Source organism: Vicia villosa, linkage group LG5 (assembly GCF_029867415.1).
Source record: "Vicia villosa cultivar HV-30 ecotype Madison, WI linkage group LG5, Vvil1.0, whole genome shotgun sequence".
NCBI lineage: Eukaryota > Viridiplantae > Streptophyta > Magnoliopsida > Fabales > Fabaceae > Vicia > Vicia villosa.
In genome coordinates, this window is record NC_081184.1 from 711,308 (window position 1) to 718,153 (window position 6,846).

The 6,846-nt window shown below is 36.5% G+C and overlaps 1 long non-coding RNA gene across 1 annotated transcript; it reads right to left on the bottom strand.

The window, feature by feature from the left end:
* Nucleotides 1–216: 216 nt before the first annotated feature.
* On the bottom strand, nucleotides 217–2,429 carry LOC131601075 (uncharacterized). Its single transcript, XR_009283574.1, has 2 exons — nucleotides 1,732–2,429; nucleotides 217–582 (listed from the first exon to the last, which is right to left on the bottom strand). It is a non-coding gene; the product is annotated as an uncharacterized LOC131601075 (long non-coding RNA).
* Between the last annotated feature and the right edge of the window lie 4,417 nt (nucleotides 2,430–6,846).

A 6,846-nucleotide genomic window follows, 5' to 3' on the forward strand; every position in this document is an offset into this window, starting at 1 on the left:
GGGAATTCTTTTTAGACACGAAATCATCAGATTACATGGATGGTGTCATTGGAATCCAAGGAAGGTCATTACACCATCGAGAAGTCATTACACCATTGAGAAACTACATGGTTGACCGAAGTCAAACCGACCCTAAACCTGTTGCCTCATACTTATACATTACCACCTTTCCAAGGAATGCTTCGTATTGATAGATGTAAATTTCAAAGGTCAAAATTGACAAGGAGGAAATTTTATTTCATTCAAATTTGGTCCAAGTTTATGATACAAGCCAGGGAGATTACAAAGGAAATTACAAACATATGCAGATCCGTATTTTGGTACAACCATACACTCATTCAAATTTCAACTATGATTGCCATGTACATAAAAAAGGGGCCATGTTACATTCTGTACAAAATTATACAGTGCAAAATACACATTAAATTTTCTTCATCTTCCTTTACCAAGTCTCCTTCGGTTTCACTTTGCTCGCCTATCTTTGAGTCTCGCCTTCCATGGTCCTACCTCTGAGTCATGCTTCAAAACATAGGAAAACTCACCAAGATCGGTATCTAAACTAACTGCATATACCGAACAGCCCTGCATCAATAAGAAAAAAAACTAGTTCAGACCCTCAAGCTAATTCAAATTGTGCACGTTTCAAAGGTAAATCGAACCGGTTCAACTACACAATGTTATCATCCAGAACAGTCCAATATTGCATCAAGAGATCCCTGCATACACTCTGTTTCAGCAATTCAGGCGGTTTACAAATCATTCAGAACTCCATACAAAAGAAACAAATGAATCTATATCATGCTGCAAATACATTCAGTTTTTCACCAGTCCAGCATTACTTGGTTTATCATGATTGAGCAAAGAAAAATTCAGAGCATATACACTCCAACAAGCACATTTTTCATCCAATTCCTTGCATCTGATATAACACATTTACAAAAAAAAAAAACAGAACAACAACAATACCACACATTCAGCCCCATATTTCAAAAAACAGCTCCGCATAAACGAGAAAGAACCAGTCCCAAACTAACGGAATCTATTTCAAACTATAGCCTAACAGAAAACAAGAAATTCACACACATTCATACCAAAAAACTTTATTTTCCTCTGAACTAACCCAGCAGAATCACAATTTTCTCCTATCCATCACTAACTGAATCCATAACCAATCCTTAGCTGTCAAAACCACCTAATAACTAACTAACAGTTTTAACTAACTCCCAACTGTTTTTAACTACCTATATCAGTTAACATAACCAGTCCCTGCATAATATACTCAACAACCAAATCCCTATGGCTCCATTTCAAACTCAATAATTTCCCATGATCCTGCCAACAACCATTAATCCTTTGCAAAATTTCTAACACATTGACGATTTTCTCTTCATAATTTTCTAGTTCTGCTAACAGTTACTAACAAGCCCTATTGACATATTTTCTAACCTATTCTAACCAATTACTAATAGAAACTTCCAGAGAATAACAGAACTCTAACTACCAAACAAGCTATAACAGAATTAGTTACTAACTGTCATAACTACCTATTCCATTAACTAACAGAAATCAGCTTCACTCATAACTAACAGAAAACCCATAACAGATTTTCATAACCACCCTAACTGCATATAACTAACCCTAACAGTTTGTTATCCGGGTAACTGAATCAACAAACCTATAACTAACTTCAAAACGGCATAACAGAAAAGAGGAGAAAGAGTGGTAACTAACCTTGAAGCTCAGATTCTCAAACCTCCATCTCTATATAACTGATCCATCACATTCAGATTCAGTCTTCACCATTCATCATCATCTTCACCTCACTCTCTACATCACACGTTCACTCCACCATCTCTCACTCTCTCTCAATCTTCAACCTTCTCTCTCTGAACTCATCTTCATCACCTTCGACTCATCATAACAGAACCTTGTTCATCCACTACGAATACTCTTCAACCGCCCTAAACAAAACTCTGAAAGAAAAGGAAGAAGAAAAGGATCACACAGAAAGAAAACTCAACCGTAACCGTTTCTCACTCACCGATTTCTCTTCATCATCATCGCTCAGCTTCATCTTCATCGCGCATCCTCATCATCATCGACGACCTGCAGAAATGATGACAACAACCACGCAACATCACGTACAACACAAAAACGCAGAAGACGAAGATAAAGCGAATCGGAGAGGGTGAAAGAGGTATCGATAATAGTTAAAGATTGAGAGCATAACGAAGCGTGAGAATGAGACGATGAACCGCAAGGGAAATCGGAGTTGAATCGGAGATTGAATCAGAGATACGCGGTGGTCGGTGACTTGATCGGAGAGAAGGAGTGCGCCGCCGCGCCATTGTTCTCATGAGGAGGGAGAGAGTCTGAGAATTGGGAACGGCGTATCGAGGTAGCCCTAATCCTCTTTCTTATTTATTGTTATGTTTATTTTTCTTAATTCATTTTCTTTTTTAAACAAAAATGGTATAATTGATAAACTGGATCTGAAACAAAATGCTTGGGCCTACATCGAAATACTCTTCACACCTCCCAGGGCCCATGCTTTCTTTGGTAAACAAGAATTCTAAAACCAAAACCTTGGGCCACGCTCTACACCCCCTTTGCTAGCCCATCACACGCCCCTTTTCTGTTTTCTGACTTAGAACAAAAAAACCCCTAGGCCTTTTGTGTTGGGCCTGCGCCTCTACTCCCTGCACCATTGATTCAGTTTTACACCACCCTATTTCTATTTTTTTTAACTACTAGAATTTAGATTTTAATTAGCTTTTTTCTATTTTCTTTTATGTAATAAAAATGCTAATTCCCTACCATCATTTTTAGACTTTGACGTAATTTCTTTTAACATAAAAAATGTTCAAAAAAATATTAGCTTCTTAATTAGGTTTTAGGCTAGTTTAATTTTGACTCTTAAATGATTTCTTCTTCATAAAAACGCCATAAAAATGATAGTTTTTTGGTTAATTTTGCACTAATACTTGAATCATTTTCTTTATTGTTTTTTGTACCATTTCCATGTTATTCTTTGTATAATCGTTGTGTGATTTCATTACTTGTTTTGGCCTTATTTTAGGCCTACTTTGATACCATTTTAATTCTACTTTTAGAATTCGGTTACCATAACTTTAGGCTAGATTTGTACATGAACAATAACACTTAGGTTAGAGAAATAGGTTAGTCTCCCTTTTCTCATTCTTTTTCTCTTTCAACACTTAAAACATCTAAAAATATCAAAATAAAATCCCTTTAAAACATACCAAGAAAATACTTAAAACATTAATAATCAAAGTGAAAATTCTTAAAAAGGGAATGGAAGTTTGAACGTCCCTTGCTTAAGAGAATGTTCGAGTGCTTGGATCTCCCTTGCTTAAGGGTCCCATTCAGGCGTAAGTTCCTAACTTCTAAAAAACACAAACCAAAGAGTAACTTGAGTTTCCCTTGCTTAAGGGATTTCCTCGAAACGCTCAAACTCTCTTCTATCTCTCGCCCTCGTGGCATTCTTAAGAACATGTTGAATCCATTCCATAATTAGGCGTATAAGTCTCCAAAGGTCGAGCATCGTGGAGTGCAACTTTAACCTCTGTTCAACTAAAAAACACAAAAACATAGAAAATATGGAGCCGAACTACGGTCACTCTGATTCCTTGTAAGGGATACGTAGGCATTGGGTCGCGGGGCCTAAGCGAGCACACTTGTAAATAATTCCTTCTTTTCCCCGTATTTCTTTTGCATGCATTCACATTTAGGTTTTAGACATTAGACACCCTTTAGATAGAAACAAACATAGGTGGATACCATCGAGTACGATGGGCGTGAGGGGTGCTAGCACCTTCCCCTTGCGTAACCGACTCCCGTACCTAGATTCTCTGGTCGAAAGACCTTGTCCTTGTTCTGAGTTAGGTTTCCTGGTATTCCTTTCCCTCGATGGGATAAATATATTAGTGGCGACTCTGATTCCATTTTTCGCGGTAGCGACAATTAGCACAGTAACACAAATCAAAATATGGAACCTCTTGATCTAAACAACATCCCTAATCAATATCATCATCCATAACACGATAAAAGAGATTAAATGGAGAGTCCCCCCTTACCTTAGCCAAAAGTTCTTGATCTTTTGGTCTCTCCCTCTACAGTTCTCCTTCACGTTCTTCGTGTTCCCAAAACCTCTGTTCTTTCATGTTCTTTCTTTGTTTCCCCAATTCCAATTGTTTTATGAAAATAATAATAAAATTAATAAAAGGATTACTATATCACACCCCTTTCTTTTACTATTTCCTCACATGGCCCAAACGCCATAAACCATTATTTCCATTATTTTCCACGAAATTATTAATAATTTTAATTATTAACTCAATATTCCAATTAAATTAATATTAAAATTATACGGGTGTTACATAGTGGATCTCCCGGAACATCGGGTTTCATATAAGGATGTGACACCTTAAAGTACAATCAGATGTAGTCGTGTAGTACACTCCAATCACTAGGAGTTATGGTATTATATGCCTCATACAATACCAAATGATAAAGATAATTGATAAACATGGTATCCATATCTCTACGTGTCACAACGGGAGGAGCATACTCTCGAGGGTCTCTGAGAATAAACTGCATGTAGTTGAATGCCCATTAGGCTGCAACTTACTAGAAATATCCGACCATGATTGATGCTTTTTAAAGCATCACAATCCTCTAGAACAATATTTCATCGTCAAAAACTTTGATTATTATAACAAACATGTTTTCCAAAATCTCTACCAAGTCCAACAATGTTCTTTGATTGTAAAGTTATGAGTCTGTCAGTCTTTCTTGGTGTAGTTTTGACATGCTCTTTCTTTTTTGGTGAAGCTTTGACAAACTCACTCTTTCTTGGTGAAGCTTTGACAGGCTCACTTTTACTTGATGCAACTTTGACAGGCTCACTTGTACTTAGTTCAATCTTTGTCTTTCACGGTGATTTCATTTTTGGTTGGTTTCCATAGAAATTTCTTACACCAGTTGGTGGTTGAATAAATTCCTTTACATTTGCACTAGGTTCCTTTGCAGCAACAACAACAGCTTCCTTTGCACTTGCACTAGACTCCTTAGCACTTGCACTAGATGCCTTAGAATTTGCAGCAACTTATTTAGCACTTGCAATAGGTTCTATAGGAATTGCAACAAATTCTTTTGCACTTTCAGTAGGCTCTGTAGTTCTCCTTCACGTTCACCTTCACGTTCTTCGTGTTCCCAAAACCTCTGTTCTTTCACGTTCTTTCTTTGTTTCCCCAATTCCAATATTTTTATGAAAATAATAATAATATTAGTAAAAGGATTACTATATCATACCCCTTTCTTTTACTATTTCCTCACATGGCCCAAACGCCATAAACCATTATTTCCATTATTTTCCACGAAATTCTTAATAATTCTAATTATTAACTCAATATTCCAATTAAATTAATATTAAAATTATACGGGTGTTACATAGTGGATCTCCCGGAACATCGGGTTTCATATAAGGATGTGACACCTTAAAGTACAATCAGATGTAGTCGTATAGTACACTCCAATCACTAGGAGCTATGGTATTATATGCCTCATACAGTACCAAATGATAAAGATAATTGATAAACATGGTATCCATATCTCTACGTGTCACAACGGGAGGAGCATACTCTCGAGGGTCTCTGAGAATAAACTGCATGTAGTTGAATGCCCATTAGGCTGCAACTTACTAGAAATATTCGACCATGATTGATGCTTTTTAAAGCATCACAATCCTCCAGAACAATATTTCATCGTCAAAAACTTTGATTATTATAACAAACATGTTTTCCAAAATCTCTACCAAGTCCAGCAATGTTCTTTGATTGTAAAGTTCTGAGTCTGTCAGTCTTTCTTGGTGTAGTTTTGACATGCTCTTTCTTTTTTGGTGAAGCTTTGACAAACTCACTCTTTCTTGGTGAAGCTTGGACAGGCTCACTTTTACTTGATGCAACTTTGACAGACTCACTTGTACTTAGTTCAATCTTTGTCTCTTTCGGTGATTTCATTTTTGGTTGGTTTCCATAGAAATTTCTTACACCAGTTGGTGGTTGAGTAAATTCCTTTACATTTGCACTAGGCTCCTTTGCAGCAGCAACAACAACTTCCTTTGCACTTGCACTAGACTCCTGAGCACTTGCACTAGATGCCTTAGAATTTGCAGCAGCTTATTTAGCACTTGCAATAGGTTCTATAGGAATTGCTTCAAATTCTTTTGCACTTTCAATAGGCTTTGTAGTTCTCCTTCACGTTCACCTTCACGTTCTTCGTGTTCCCAAAACTTTTGTTCTTTCACGTTCTTTCTTTGTTTCCCCAATTCCATTTGTTTTAGGAAAATAATAATAAAATTAGTAAAAGGATTACTATATCACACTCCTTTCTTTTACTATTTCCTCACATGGCCCAAACGCCATAAACCATTATTTCCATTATTTTCCACAAAATTCTTAAAAATTCTAATTATTAACTCAATATTCCAGTTAAATTAATATTAAAATTATACGGGTGTGTCATACCCCAATTTTTGACCTAAGATACCACCTCATATCATTGCATATGCATCATTTGCATCTCTAACAAATTGCATAGCTTGTGTTTGCTACTTGTGACTCAGCAGGATTTGATCAGGAAATCACTCATCAGTAAAAGTAACAATCAATTAGGGTTTTGTTCTCCCTTCATTTCAAATGAACCATCTTCATCAACAATCAACATTTGGTCCTCAGAGATTCACTTCACAAGCTCAACAGCTTTGAATCAACCAGATTAGGGTTTTGACTGAAGTTAGCATACTCCTGATTTTTGCTCAGGATT